Genomic DNA, 16,943 nt, shown 5'->3' on the forward strand with positions numbered 1-16,943 from the left:
CATGATATTGGTATGAGGAGGTAGAAATTGACAATAAGACAGAAGAGAGGGTTGAGAAAAAAAGACACACTTTTATAATCAAACTATTTTCAAGTAAACATCAGAGCAAATCAATGTGGAAAGAAAAGACATTTTTCAGTAATACTCCTGGAACAAGTGAATACCTTATAAAAAAAATTTAACTTTGGTTCCTACCTCATAGACCTAAATATAAAAGTGAACACTATAAAGCTTCCAGAAGAAAATAAAAAGAATACTTTCAAAAACTTGAGGTACATGAAGATTTCTCACCCAGGATGCAGAAAGTATAACAGAAAAAATTAAAGATTTCTTCTCACTAAAAATGACATTAATAGGGGTGCCTGGGTGGCACAGTTAATTGAGCATCTGACTCTTGGTTTTGGCTCAGCTCATGATCTCAGAGTTGTGAGATCCAGCACCATGTCAGGCTTTGTTCAAAGTGCAGGGTCTACTTGAGACTCTCTCTCCCTCTTCCTCTACCCCACCCCACTGCACCTGCTTGCTCTCTCTCTCTCTCTCTCTCTCTCTGTAAAATAAAGAAACTTTAAAAATGACATTGATAGACTATGCAAACCACAGATGGGAGAAAATATTCACAAAGTGTCTATCAGGCAAAGGACCCATATCCAGAATATATAAAGAATTCTTTCAACTCAATAATAAAACGACAGACCAGCTAAAGATGGGCAAATGATTTGAACAGATACTTCACAAAAGATCTACGAATGTCCAAGAAGCACATGAAATGATGCTTAACATAGTGAATTATTAGGAAAACCCACAAACCTGCAATGAGATACTACTATAATGACAAAAAAATAAAAAGAAGTGAACAAGATGAGAAACAACCAGAACTCTCAGACATTACTAATGAGCATATAAAAAGCGACAACATTCTTTTTAAATGATTGGCAGTTTCTTAATAAACACAACATACCTTCTGACCACCAGTTCTACTCTTTAATATTTACTCAAGAGAAAACAAAACATGCCTCTACACAAAGACATGTACATGAATATTCATAGTGACTCTATTTATAATAGTCTCAAACAGAAAACATTTCAAATGTCTAAAAAGAGGAAAAGAAGTAAACAAATTGTGATATATGATACAATAGGCAGCAATAAACAGAAATGATACATGCAACAGCATAAATCAATCTCACATGCATTATGCTGAACAAAAGAAGCCAGATCCGTAAGTACATGCCAGGTAATGCCATTGATATGGATTCTGGAACAGACAAAACCAATCTGTGGAGAAAGAAATCAGAATGACGATTGAGGCTGGAGAGAGAAGAGCAGCAGGACTGACTGTAATAGAGCAAGAAGAGAAATACTCTGGATCTTGGTAACAGCATGGGTTATATGAATATGTGCATTTGTTAAAACTCAGAACTAAAACACTTATGAGCGGTGCACCCCACTATATGGAAACTATACTCCAACAAAGTAATTTAAAGTGAAGATGGTTATTAGACAATATTATTTTGATGAAGTGAAAATTAGACGTGAAACAAAGCAATAAAATAGGGCAAATTCATTCCACTCTTCCCCTCTAGGAGTCTAAGCTCCAGGCTGTGGATGAAATGGAAAGCACAAATCTGTTTTCCTTTCCATCTGACTAGAATCACAGCATGCTTCTCATTTTAAAGATACATATTTTCCAAGCAACATGCTCCTGATGTCAATAGTTAACCCCCCCTCCCATTTGGCCCATAAACCAAACCTATCCTCATCATCCAAAACCTGCAGAAGATATGGGGATCAGTTCCAACATTAGCTGTGTTAGTAGAACTATGTATTTCTGTCTCCAGCAGGATGCCTTCCAGGGAGACTGTCAAGGGTAAGTCTGAATATATATGATTTTTACTTTACATGCTGACTTTAGAACTTAATTAGGGTAAGCTCTGATTTTGCAGTAATTGTTCCTATGTAAGTTGATAAGTAATATATGCTAGATCCAAATGAATAACTGAATTCCTATCAGATGATTCTTGCTGCTCTGGTTATAATTAAGTGTACTGATTGTACTTGAAGTGCATTAAAATTCTCCTTAATCCTTTTTCTTCCCTCCCCCTACCAAAAATCATGAACTATTTATAAAACTTTCAGAGTCTCTTCATTTGGTTTTACTTATCTGAACTCATAAGCCATGCATGGTAAATTTCAGACCTATAATTTGTGGTTTCCTGCTTCCAAGATTACTCCAGAGCAGTTCTCCTGTGACTGTTTTGCTAGTTAAATATTTACACATATTCACGGGGTACACAGGCAGTTCATATTTGACATGATTTAACAGCATCTACATCTGTTTCTCATTATAATATGACTGGAAAATGTGCCTACTAAACATTTTTTAATATAGTTGTCCAAACCATTGTTTCAACTCTCATCTTGAGACATTTCTATGTAAAGAAAACAAGTTAAGATGGCCCCTCTCGGGCCCTGTTTCCTTCTCAATTTCCCTTCCTCTGGCTTTGGATCCTCTCTTGCTAGCAATCATTATTTTCCAAGTGTAACCAAAATATGGGTAATGTCTTATTTTTATCAGTGTGTTAAAGACACAAAATCAATGGGGATGTGAAGGGAAAATAATCTATGTAAATAAAAAAGCCAACCAAATGTAAAAACTGGCTTTGGGTTTGGTACTCCAAGGTGAGCAAGACTGCATTTGAATAAAGTCCCTGCAGATATAAAAATGCTTCAAAGCTGTTTCATGTTCCCAGTGCACAACTTCAAGCATGGTCCTTCCAAATAGAAGACAAAATGAAGAAGAAGAAGAAGAAGGAGAAGCAAAAGGAGGAGGAGGAGGAGAAGAAAAAGGAGAGGAAGAAAATGAAGGAAAGGAAGAAGCAGCAAAGAAAGTTTTTGACTTTCAAGAGATAATAACTTCTAAGTCCCCCAAATTTTAAATCACAACACAAACATCTGTTCTAACTCTTCCCCTGTCTGTTTAACAAAGTGAATCAAATTTTAAATTCATATATTTTCCCAAAAAATATAAAGCATAGTTAAATTAGGAGAGTATTCTCCTCAGAACAGTAATTTAGAATAAATTGATATTGTATGAATTTCATTCTGTTGTTTTGGGTTTCAATCCACAAGCCTGTTTTCTCATTTCTAGTCATATATTGTTACCTGAAGCAATCACAAGGTACCATGAAAACAAAACGAAAACTCCTGGGTGAATTATAAATCCTAGAAGCCAATCATAGTTCATATGTATCAAAGAAGCTAAAATCAAAGGGATTAGGGATGATTATTTTCAACCATTTTGAGACTCATTTTTCCAATTTGTGTCTAACTCAAGACCTTCATTTTTTTTCTTTCTTCTTCCCTGATTATATTTTGGCCCCTTCACAGCTCATTACACTCTGGAAAGAAAGAGATTGGATAAAATAAAACGAGATGAAACTAAAATGAGTGCAATTGGCCTCAACAGCCCTGAGGAAAAACTTTTAAAAGGCCTAGAAAACTTGGCTCTAATAAAACTTGTGCATCTGAGGATTTAAATAATCTTCAATATTCTTAATTCCTGTCCTTCTGAGACATAGTTTGTAGAGATTCTATTTTATGAAATAATATGAAATTTTCTCAAATCCAGCTATCACACTGTATACTCAGAGAAGCACTTCCTAGGATACTATATATTTTCTCAAACAAACAGATATAAAAATAGATATATAGATATGTATGTACATACATACACACGTACACACACATGCATGCACACACATAAGTAAGTGTTAATTTTGGTTTGCTGTTCTGATACTTCAAATACCTATACTGATTTTAGAAGAAAGTAAGTAATCACATTATGTGAATAAACAACTTGCAGATGATACAAACATTTTTTACTTATGAACTATCATTACATAGTAGATAAACATTCCAGGAAAGAGGATAATATGTACATTTAAATTTCTTTCTCAGCTTCTAGACAGGTAAAACATAATGAGTATCCAAAAACCCAAAGAACATTATAAAATCTGCCAGAAGGTAGAGAAGGGAATAGTTCCCAACTCTTTTTATGATGACAGCAGAACCTTGATACCAAAACCTGACATAGATATTATAAGAAAATTGCAGACCAGCATCTTTCATGAACATAGATGTAAAAATTCACAGCAAAATACTGGCAAAATTGAATCCAGCAATATAGAGAAAGGATATTATATCATAACTATGGGGAGTTGATTCCAGATTTAACATTTAAAAATCAATCAATATAAATCATCATGTTAACAGAATAAAGAGAGTAACCCATATGATCATTTAAATAGATGCAGAAAATGTATTTGCCAAAATTCAAAACCCATTTGTGATTAAAAATATGAAAGCATGCAAGTTATAGAAGGGAACTTCATCTCATAAAAGGCCATCTATGAAAAAAAGAAACTTAGAGCTAACATCTTATTTATGGTAAAATATTAAGTACTTCCCTATTGTTAAGAACAAAGCAAAAGATGTCCCATCTCACAACTTCTACTTATTCTTGTATGGGCAGTGATAGTGCAATAAAAATAAGAAAAAAAAAGACTTAGAGACTTAGAAAAAGACATAACTGTCTTTTATAGAAAATCTTAAGGAAAATCAGAGGAGTCTGGGTGGCTCACTTGATTAAGCATCCGCCATCAGCTCAGGCCATGATCCCAGGGTCCTGGGATCAAGCCTCTTGTGACCTTCCTGCTCATGGAGAGCCTGCTTCTCCCTCTCCTCCTCATTTGTGCTCTCTCTCTCACTATCTCTCTCTCTCTCTCAAATAAATCAATAAAAAATTAAAAAAAAAAAGAAGGAAGGAAAGTCTTAAAGAAAATCAAAACCTTGTTTAGAAAATCCTAAGGAATTCATGTAGAAAATCCTTTTTTTTTTTTTTTTCATGTAGAAAATCCTAATAAATCTTCTAAAAGAAAATTCTTAGAAGTAATCATTGAATTTAGCATGGTCACAGGATAAAAGATTAATATAAAAAATTCTATTATATTTCTATATAGCAGCAAAAAACTGAGAAATAATATTTTAAAAACAATTCCCTTTACCTTATCATCAAAGAATAAGTAGGGATAATTTTAACCAAAGCATGTAAGATCTCTAAACTGAAAACTACTATGAATTGCTGAGAGAAGATCTAAAGAAAATGTAAATAAATAGAGACATATGATCATGGATAAGAAGACTTAAAATTATTCAGATATCAATTCTCCCTATACTGGCTGGTATGGTCAATTCACTCCCAAAGAGAATCACCAGCAAGCTGTTTCTGTAGAAATTGACAAGCTGATTCTAAAATTTTTGTGGAAATGCAATGGACCTATGATAGCAAAAATAATTTTGAAAAAGAAAAATAAAGGTGGGGGATTCATAGTACTCTCTAATGTCAAAACTTATTATTAAGCTAGAGAATCCAGACAGTGTGGAATTGGTGCAAGAAAAGATAAGTAGATCACTGATATGAAATAGAGAATCCAGAAATAAATTCATACATCAGTGAATTTATTTTCAACAAAGAAACCAAAGTAATTCAAAGGGAAATGAAAGTTTTTTTCTTTTTTTTTTCTTCAAACAGATCTGGAAATTTGGATACTTCTATAGGAAAAAGTAAATATCAACTTTTACTTACTCTAAAAACAAAAATTAACTTAAAATGCCTTTTATATTCAAAGTAAAAGCTATAATAATGTTTCCAAATGAAAACATAGGATAATACCTTCACAATCTCAGGGTAAGCAACGATTTCTTAGATGTGACACAAATTGCACAAAATATAAAATAATCTAATAGATTAGATGAAATAAAAAAAACATAAGCTATTGCTCATCAAGATTTCTTTTTTTTTTAATATTTTACTTATTTATTCATGAGAGAGGCAAAGACATAGGCAGAGGGAGAAGCAGGCTCCTTGAGGGAAGCCTGATGTGGGACTCAATCCCAGGACCCTGGGATCACACCCTGAGCCAAAGGCAGATGTTCAACCACTGAGCCACCCAGGCATCCCGAGATTTCTTGTTTTTTAAGATTTTATTTACTTACTTGAGAGAGCTCAAGCACAGAGAGAGAGAGGGAAAGCCAGATGCAGGACTCAATCCCAGGACCCTGAAATCATGACCTGAGCCCAAGGCAGACGCTTAACCAACTAAGCCACCCAGGCACCCCTCATCAAGACTTCTTAAGATAAAAAGGCAAGTGATAGGCCAGGAGAAAATATTCATAATGAATATATGTAACTAGAAGACTGTATCCAGAATATATAAAAAATCTAACAAATAGGAAAAAAGATGAACAATCCATTAAAAACAGAAAATAAACTTGAGCAAACCCTTCACAAAAAAAAAAAAAAAGATATAGCTAATAAGTATATGAGAATGTGCTCAACATTTCATCAAGGAAACACAAGTTTTGCTTTTAACAGGATAACTTAAATCAAAATAATTGACAACACTGAATATTGAGAGTAAGTAGGACAACGATGACACTCAGTATAACTACCGGATTTTAAGATAGGACAGACACTTTGGAAAATGTTTTCCTATACCTACCCTACCAATTTCACTCCAAGTAATTACTCAAAGAGAAAAAAACTAAATGTCTTCAAAGCTTTTCATAGTAACTTAATTATAATTATAATAACAAAAATTTGGAAAAACTCAACTATTCATCAAAAATAATGGTTGAATACATTATCATATATCCAAACAATGTAATTATATTCAGCAATGAAAAGAATGAACTGCTGACATGCAAAGCAACATGAACCATCTTAGAAACACATAAGAGTACTTACTGTAAAATTCCATCTATACGAAGTTCAAAATAAAAAATAAAATAAAAAAATAAAAGGAAAACTAATCTATAGTGGATAAAAATCAGAATAGTGTAATACATAGTGAGTGGAAATTTACAGAAAGGAGGTTCAGAAAACCTCTGGAATAATGGAAGAGTTCTATTTCTGAGTGTAGTGGTAGTTATATGGGTATACACATTCATGAAATTTAAAATTGTACACTTAATAAAGAAGTGCCCAAAAAATAAAAGGATAGAAACATGTTTTGAGGGCATATTAGCCAATCTGAAAAGCCAATCTACCAAAACCAGAACAATTTAAACAACAAAATAACAAAATAACAAAAATAAGGATTCCTTCATTTATTCATTCAGTAAAGGTATGTTGAACGCTTACTATGTGTCACATGTCAAATGCTTACTATGTGTCAAGCAGTGCTACTGGTAGTAGAGAATCAGTGTGGGTATGGTCTATAACATCTTTAATATCTTCAAGTTTATAATCTAGTGGAAAAAAAACAGATTTTTAAAAACTTAATAATTAAATCATCAAGGGAAGTATTAGAAAGTAATATCAAAGACAAAGGGAGAGAAAAATGTGAAAGTGTCTGGGTGGCTCCTTCAGATTGAGGGAAAACTTCTCTAAGGGGCTGACTTCTGACAAAGATCTAAATGGTTAGAAAGATTTTACCATGTAAAGTCCAAGAGGAAGAGTACTACAGGCAGGAGGAATGGGTAGTGCAAAACCCCTCATAAGTACAAGCATTTCCTGTCAAGATGGAGTAACAGATTCTGGGTTCACCCTCCTTGCTGAAACAACAACAAAAATAGACAAATTATATGAAACAATGGCTCTCATGGCGTTGGAAGTCAGGAATGTAGGACAGTGATCCCCAAGAGATAAGAAACCAACAAGGTAAGTCTCAAGATTACATCAGTTGAATGCATGGAGAAAGCTTTCAGTCCGTAGAGGAAATTGAGAACTCAAAGATGAGAAAACTCAGAAAGACCTCTTTGCTGGAGACTCCAAAGCAATCAGTTCACAGGGCAGAGGAACAGAAAAAAGACAGCTATATAGAAAAAGGCCTCCAGAGGTTTGCAGAGGATCTCCTTTCAGACTCACGAGGAGTAATGGTTAATAGAGCCAACAAAGGAGATAAAGTAAACTCAGAAAAAATAATCACGAAGAAGACAGAATAAGAGAAAAGGGAAGAAAAAATCAACATGGCAAATAGAAAGCAAATAGCAATATGGTCAGTTTAAAACCAACCATATAAATAATCATGCTTCATGTAAATGCTCTGACACTCCAATAAAAGACATAGATTGTCAAATTCGATACAAAAAAACAATATCCAACTATGTCATATAAGAAATGCATCAAAAATAAGGACACAAATAGGTTAATAGAAAGGATATAAAGAGATAAACCTAAAGTAAATCAAAAGAAAGCCACATTAATATCAGAAAAATATATTTAGGGCAAAGTATAGTAGCTGGGATATAGAACAGCACTTCATAATGACAAAGGGATCAATTCATCAAGAAGATCTAAAAACCCTAGAAGTTTATGCAGCTAATAACAGAGTTTCAAAATACAAGTAGCAAAAACTGATAAAAAAAAAAAACTGCCAGAAAAAAATAGAAAACTCACCATTAGTCAGATTTCAGCTCTTCTTGCTCCTGCCAGCAGTGATACATGTGTTAAAATTGATGAACCTACAGTGACACATCATTATCCAAAGTCCATAGTTTACAGTAAGGTTCATTCTTGCTGTTGTACATTCTATGGGTTTTGAAAAATCTGTGATGGCATGTATCCACTAGAATAGTAACATAGACTATTTTCATTGCCCTAAAAATCCTCTCCCTACTCCCAACCCATCAACCTCTGATTTTTTACTGTCTCCACAGTTTTACTTTTTCCAGAATGTCATACAGTTGAAATCATACAGTAGTAGCCTTTTCAAATTGGCTTCTTTCATTTAAAAGATTCCTTAAACTTCCTCCATGTTTTTTTTTTTTCATGGCTTAATAACTCATTTCCATTTAGCATTTTAAATATATTCTAGCCTCTGGATGTGCTACAGTTTGTTTATCCATTCCCCTATTAAGGAAATCTTGGTTGCTTCCCAGTTTTGGCAGCCACATTGCCCAATATCTATAAACATCCGTTGTGCAGGTTTTTGCTGCGACATAAGTTTTCAGCTCCTTCGGGTAAATAAACACAGAGTACAATTGAAAGATAGTATGGTAAGGATAGGTTTTGTTCCATAAGAAATCACCAAACTGTCTTCCAAAATAGCTGTGCTCTTTCAAATCCTCATCAAGGTATGGGCGTTCTTATGGCTCCACTTCCCCACCATCGTTTGGTGTTGTCAGTGTTCTGGATTTGGGCCATTCTAATAGATTGTTTTAATTTTCATTTCGCTAACAAGGTAAGATGTTGAGCATCTTTCATATGCTTATTTGTCTTCTGTATCTTTGGTGAGATGTATGTGCAAATATTTTGCCCATTTTTTAATCATGTTGCTTGTTTTCTTTTTGTTGAGTTTTAAGAATTCCTTGTATATTTTGGATAGCAGTCCTTTTATCAGATACGCCTTTGCAAATATTTTCCCAAATCTGTGGCTTGTCTTCTTATTCTCTGATAATGATTATATTTTAATGCAGCACATTTTATTTTTTTAAGATTTTATTTATTTATTCATAGAGACACACACACAGAGAGAGAGAGAGAAGTAGAGACACAGGCAGAGGGAGCAGCAGGCTCCAGGCAGGGAGCCTGACGTGGGACTCGATCCCAGGTCTCCAGGATCACACCCCGGGCTGCAAGCAGTGCTAAACCACTGAGCCACCGGGGCTGCCCATAATGCAGCACATTTTAACACTAGCTGTGCCTTCAGTTCACCAAGTCTAGCTAGGTATATATTGAAAGATAATTAAGATAAAAATAAAAGTAGTGTCAGAAACACAAAGTCACAAAACATACTCATAGGTCCTGTCACCCAAGCATTAGCTGCTATTCGCAAATCCACTTAGACTTTTGGAAAATTAACAAAATGAATTCTGTTGATGTTGTTCAGCAAGTCAGATTTTTCCATGTGATTGTAGGCACCCCTAAGATCATGGAATGAAGAGTAACAAAAAGACAACAAGGATGGAAACAATGATATTGTTTGATATTTTGCTCCCTGCTATCATCACTGTTACAGTGTTTAAAAATTACGGAAACTTTTAAGTTTTCCTTTGTGGCAATGGTTGTTTGTTTTATTTGTTGGGAGCAATGTGAGGGATCAGTTTTAAATAACACACCCTTGTTATTCCAATTTACACAGCTAAAGTTGTTAAACTGAAAGAAATGTAGATTTCCAAGCTTTAGATAAGGTCAAAAATGTCAAAATCTTGCCTATCAGGTCACCTTTCTCACTCTTCACTATCTACTTTTGTAAGTTTGGAATTTTCCATGATAACAAAGTTAATTTTTTAAAAATGAATGCTTAAATACATTGAAATTTAGTAATGTAGCTTAATATCTAATAGCATGTGGAAAACATCTAATAAAGCCACATTTCATCAAATTAATTTTAAGTAAAAGATTTGAGCTTATGAGATAATATAACTATTAGAGCAAATTAGGGGAATTTATTTCCTTTTGAAGATGAGAAAGCTATCCTAAGCAATATACGAAACCCAAATTCCAAAAAGATTAGTGAACATGACTACATTAAAAAATGTTTTTTTCTGCACAGAAAAAAAAAAAACCACCATACAAAGTCAAAGACAAATGATCAACTGAGAAAAATATTTCGACACATATGACAATGAGCTCATTTCCTTCATATATAAAGACCTCTTACAAATCAGTTATAAAAGTCCATTAAATCAATAGAAAAATTGACAAAGAACTTTGAGGCAGTTCATAGAAAAGAAACACAAATGGTTTATAAGATATGACATCATCAAGAAAAGAAAAATAAAATGTCAATATTATATAATTTTTCATTTATTTGAAGCAATTCTTAAAATCTATGTCATTTAGATATTTAATTGAATAAAATCAACATGTAGAACTATCTATATGGTGTGCCTCTACCTGTTTAAAAACAACCATATACGGCACGCCTGAGTAGCTTAGGGGTTTAGTGTCTGCCTTGGGCTCAGGGCCTGATCCGGGTCCAGGATAGAGTCTCACATTGAGCTCCCTGTGGAGTCCTGCATGGAGCTCCCTGTGGGGAGCCTGCTTCTCCCTCTGCCTGTGTCTCTGCCTCTCTCTCTGTCTCTCATGAATAAATATAATTAAAATCTTAAAATATATATATAAATGTAAATGTGTATATATACACACATATATGTATGTATGTATGCTTAGATATGCATAGAACATTCTAGAAGAACATTATGCAAACTGGTTACTGTGGTTTCTTCTATAGTGGGAGTCTGGAAGTCCTAGATAAGGAGTAAGCATAACTTTTCATCCTGTGTTCTTTCAAATGTTTAAATTTTTAAATGAATGTCTGTATTACCTTACCAATAAAGAATACCTAGTTAATAAACTGTTTTATTCAACAAATATTTACTGAGCGTCTGCTTTGTGCCAATCACTCTTTTAAGCACTGGGAATACATAGAGTGGGCAATAACGTGAATCTCTAACATGATTCTGGGGGGAAGATAATAAAAGTTTTGAATGAATTCTGTTCAGCCTAGTAATTTTGACTGCAACTTCATGAATATTTCCTTTGGATGTCCCTTTTTTAAATTTAAGTGAATATATTCAGTTTTATATAAAGTAGTTGCTAGAGTTTCTTCTTGACACAATTGTCATTATCATAATTAGGATGGACCTTGCTGAGTTAGAAGAAGCAAGATGAAGTACATCCTTTATGCTGCCATATGTATTCATATCATTTAAGAATTTTGTTCTCTTTGCAACAAAACTTCCAATCCTCTGTCTTTTTTATGGTTTATCTATTTTTTTTAAATGTTTTATGTATTTATTTGATAGAGAGAGAGCACAAGCAGGGGGAATGGTGGGCAGAAGGAAAAGGAGAAGCAGGCTCCCTGACATGGGGCTCCATCCCAAGACCCTAGAGATCATGACCTGTGCCCAAGGCAGACACTTAATGGACTGAGCCACCTAAGATGCCCCTATCATTTACCTATTGAGAGTTAGGAAGCTTCTTACTCCCTTACCAGTTAATCCATTTTTTTAGAATTTAATCTAACTTATGTCCTAAAGATTCAGAACAAAAACAATCCCCGAGTTGCTTACTGTTCTCATTTCCATTGCATTCCTAGATCTTTTCCCCTAGATACAGAACAACAAGGTCAACAAAATGTGAAGTTACATCTGTTAAGACTGATTCACTTGCAAAGAAAAAAAAAAACATATTTTGGTTAAAGGGTGGAGTAAGGCAAAGAACAGTATTTCTAAAACATGTTTAATGAACCCTAAGCTTGCTCAGTTCTGCCAGAAAGGTGTTCCTTGGCCAATAAACTGGGGAAAACTGCTTATTAAATTTCCCTACAATTAAGGGTGCCTGGCTGGCTCAGTTGGTTAAGCCTCTGACTCTTGGTTTTGGCTCAGGTCATGAACTCATGGGTGGTGGGATTGAGCCCCACAATGGGCTCCTCCCTCAGTGGGGAGTCTGCTTAAAAGAATCTTTCTGTCTACCCCTCCCCCTTTCTCTCTCTCTCTCTCTCTCTCTCTCAAAATGGATAAATAAATCTCAAAAAAAAAAAAAAAAACTCCCTATAATAAAATCTTTTTCCATGTGGGAGATTTACAACACATATCAGCATGTTAGAAGTGAGTTAGATAGACAGTTCGGTAGTCATGGCTGGGGTCCCTAACAAGAAAATATGGCGTCAGGACAGCTAAGATAAAATAGCACTGACATCCTGTTTTGCAGCTTAGACAGGAGTGCACTAGCATTCTGCTTTGCAGCCTTTCCAGAAGTGACTTCTGCAAAAGTCCTAAAATAAAACAACGCAAGACATTTGTCCCTATCAGGGGCAAAGGGCAATTAAGACATAAGCCCCCAGATGTCAGCCAAAAAGATCATCAGCACGTGGACATGAACCTAATAGGTAGACAACTACCTGGCCAAAGCCCCAACTGGCACAACTCAGCACACCCTAATTGCTAAAGATAGTTCCACAAAAAAGCTCACAAAAACCCCTACACTTAGAAACTCCAGGGGCACTCCTGGCTCCCTCACCCTCCCCAGGGGCTTTATACTCTTGTTCAATAAACCTTGCTTTGCTGCCTATCACTCTTCATCCAGTCCACCTCTTCATTCTTCAAAGCAGTGTGACCAAGAACCATGGGCAGTAAAAGCAAAGAAATCCTGCAACAAGCATATCAGTGGCCCTAAAAAAAATTCCTTCAGTGAAGATGTTTGCCTAACATTGGATCCTTTCTTCCTCTCTTCTCTCTGCCACAAGTTAGCACTGTGACCTCACTTAGACTCTGATTTTCTCCAGCCTCAGTGTTCTTCTGTCTCAAATCTAAGAGTTGATGCCAGATGATGTCTGAGGCTCCCACTTCACTTTATCATTCTATATTCTTGATTTCACCTAAGAAAAATTAAGCAACTTCGGCATTCAACACTATTGAATGATTCAAAACACAAGCCAAGTCAATAATAATCTGCAAAAAGGGAGTTTCTAATATTTTTTATGATTGACTAATGTGATATGGAGTGATACTCAACCTAAAACACCAACTGGTTTATTACAAATAGCAAGGAAAGATATTTTAAATTTCTTTCCAAGGCTACTAAGCAGAAGTCTCAGAAGACAATGAATAATTACCAAACTGCACAAAAAAGTATTAGTTTAGGTTCTATTTTTTCTGGTTCTAAACGGGAAAAAAATTTAAAGCTACCTTCTTGTAAAATGACTAAGAGTAATATTTTTTAAGTAACTATTCACTGAGCAACTTTGTCATGATTTCCTAGATCGGTCATGCAAAAAAAGAAAATAGGTTATTTCTTCATGGATTCCCTACCCATTTGACTGCCAGAGAGTCCTGCAACAGCCTTGTATTATGAAAGTCCAATGGCCCCAAAGCCTAAGGAAGCAAATGAGGAAAAGAATAGATTTCTGGACAGCTCTATGTTAATTAAGAGATCTCCTATCATCAGGGGAATTTATAATCTCAATTCATATCAGGACTAGTTTTAGTATTGAATCTTTTTTTCCTCACAGCAAGCTCCAGAGCATGTTCTGGCCCCACTCTGGAACTCATGCAGTTAAAATCTCTTATTAGGTCCCAGCTAACCTGAAGCTTCCATCTGTAAGAATTATAGCATAACATACCTCTGCGGCAAGGAGCACACTCTTGTTCACCAGAGAAGAAGAAACTGAAAAGACTAAGTATATGTGGGGTAGGAACGACTGAAATTCCATATGGCCTACCAGAATAGAATACTTTCTCAGAGGGATAATCCTCCCTGATACAACACATCAATAACCAATAACAACAAGCACAGAATCCAGTTTTTTAAGTGTGGGACAAAAGAGATCCAATCCAAACCACTCCCTTAAAACAAAATAGGATGGGAAACAACTTTCCTTTTAACAGAATACCAACCAACTTTTAAAATTACAGCTTCTCTTTCAGCTAACACTCTGCCCAAGAAAGTTCTACTGGTTGCAACTCTAAAACCAATCCAAGAATTTTCTCTTCCAGGGCCCCTCACAAGTATATTCAGCCATGAAACCAGGCTTCTTACATGATGATTACCTCTTGACTTTTATCACACACATTGCTTCCAAGACATCCATGGGCAAAAATAGCCTGGCTTAGTCCTGAAGTGTGACCCAGCATTTCCCAGTCTATCAGCTGAAGGTGAACCTTAATAGGAATCTTGTATTTTCATTTGTAAAAGACACAGTTCCCATCAAGAATATTCTGCTACAATTTCATTCATTCACATTTAGACAAATACAACTAAAGAATCAGGGATCATGACATTTTCATACTTCATACCTGCAAGACATTTGGCCTATTCATCTCATCTTGTAAAGCAAATGCAACTTCTGGTGAAAGGCTGTGAATGACAAATATGTATCTGAGAGTCTAAGCTCAGGAAATCAGGAAACTAAAATTGACTGTTTTATGTATGTATTTAAAATCTTTCTGGAGCACCTGGGTGGCTCAGTTGGTTAAGCTCCAACTCTTGATTTTAGCTTAGGTAGTGATTTCAGGGTCATGAGATCGAGGCCCACCTGGGGCTCCTCAGTCATAGAGGAGTCAGCTTGAGAGTCTCTCTCTCTCCCAATGCCCCTCCCCCCATGCTCTCTCACCCTCTCTCAAATAAATAAATAAATAAATCTTTACAAATACATAACAAAAAATAACCTTCTGATTTAAAAATCTTGAAAAAGTTTGAAGAGATCCTCTCCTTCAGAGACTCAACCATTCTGTGGAGGTTCTGCTGGAATCCTCTCTCTTCTATGGCAATAAGAGTGCCTCCCTTCACCTCCATCCTGTGCAGATTTCCAAATCACCAGAGAAACTACCAGGTAGAAAGCCAGTCCAAATATCCTCCAAGCCTAAAAGAGGTCGTCACTTAATGAGGGAGATACAAGAGAGAAGGGGACACTGGTAGGGGAATTTGTTGTAAAATAGTTGCATTACAGGGTCAGGAAAAGCTGTCAGTAAAGATATGTGTGATTGGGATATCCCCACAATAGCTTATGAAATCTAGATAGTCAGGTGACATTGAGGCAGACCTTGTGGGGATCTTGGAAGGGACAGTGGTTAGGGAGACTTGAAAGAAACTAGATCTAATGGAAAGGCCAGCATTAACTCCTACCTGTGGAAATACAGGTCTGTATCTTACCCAAGAACACCAAAACTAGATGGGCTTCATTTCCTGATGGTCTTCAGTGTTACTGAAACTGCAGTCATGGGCTGCATCATCATACAAGCCAATTCATTTCAATTTTTCAACCATCACAGACTACCCCCTCAACCCTGACAGCTTGTACATGCAAAGCCTTGACAGAAAAGAGTTTTAGAGGAGAAGAAGGATGAAATCAAGTAAATCCACCACCTTCATAGGCAAAGAACAATCCCTCATTATCTAGAAAGACATTTTAAATGAGAAAAGCCAAAAGAATCTTAAAAAATAAATGATGTGGACTTTTCTGTTGGGCAGTTCAAATTGAGAGGATCTAGATCAGGCCTTTATCAGCTCAAGGCTGGACATGTAGGACAACTGGTTTGGTAATCTGAATTGGTGGTCACTTGGAAGGATCTGACTGGATAATTCATGCACTGGTGTTAGTAACTCATAACAACTTAAAGACCTTTCCCTGCTAAGAATGTATTCATTTCAACCCAGATTTAACAGTGAAGAACATTGAGGACTAAGGAAATCTAGACAGTGAACTAAGCATTACTTCCAACCAGTTGTACACATTTGGGAAATAACAGAATATCTTTGGACCTCAGTTCCCTATCCATAAGGTGGTGGTGTTAGAGTAAATGGAATCTAAATTCCCACCCAGCTAAAATAGGTTTTGTGTCTGATTCTCCGCAATAAGCATTAACATTGGGTATCGGAGACAGATGAGTAAGGGCCTCCCAATCCCAGCAATACATGCCTAATGGGATGACCCAGGCTTCAGGGGCAGGAGATGATTAGATTTGAACTCAAACTTCACCTTGATGACAGATCAGTAGTGAATTTATTGACAAAGGCCAGGCAATAGAATTCTCCAAAGGGGGAAAAAAATCTGTAAGAGACAGTAATTAGAGCTCAAGGCTCAGCTAAGCCATTCACTAACAGCATGGTGTGGACATACCATTGAACCATTCTGAGCCTCAGTCTCCTCAATGGATGTACTACCATCTGCCCTACCTACAGACAGCAGAAAGTCTTTGTATCAATATAAGAAAATAAACACATACACTCAGTAGATTGTAAATCAGCCACAGCTCAGAGCTTCCATGTGAAGAAGCATTTAGGATTTAGAAGGTCTTCCTATGAAAGAATAGAACAAAAACAAAAGCAAACACAAAAGCTAGAAAAACATATTTTTAAAGATTTTATTTGTTTATTCATGAGAGACCCACAGAGAGAGAGGCAGAGACACAGAGGGAGAAGCAGGCTCCATGTAGGG

At 35.7% G+C, this 16,943-nt stretch overlaps 1 protein-coding gene and 1 long non-coding RNA gene across 18 annotated transcripts in view; one reads left to right on the forward strand and one right to left on the reverse strand.

Annotated features, from left to right (window-relative positions):
* IPCEF1 (interaction protein for cytohesin exchange factors 1) overlaps window positions 1–16,943 on the reverse strand; it is a 176,170-nt gene that overhangs the window by 149,991 nt on the left and 9,236 nt on the right. The window lies entirely within an intron of this gene.
* On the forward strand, window positions 1,612–3,100 carry LOC119870755. The gene is made up of 2 exons (XR_005353692.1): window positions 1,612–1,867; window positions 2,751–3,100. It is a non-coding gene; the product is annotated as an uncharacterized LOC119870755 (long non-coding RNA).

The sequence above is a fragment of the Canis lupus genome, chromosome 1 (genome assembly GCF_011100685.1).
Source record: "Canis lupus familiaris isolate Mischka breed German Shepherd chromosome 1, alternate assembly UU_Cfam_GSD_1.0, whole genome shotgun sequence".
Classification (NCBI taxonomy): Eukaryota; Metazoa; Chordata; class Mammalia; order Carnivora; family Canidae; genus Canis; species Canis lupus.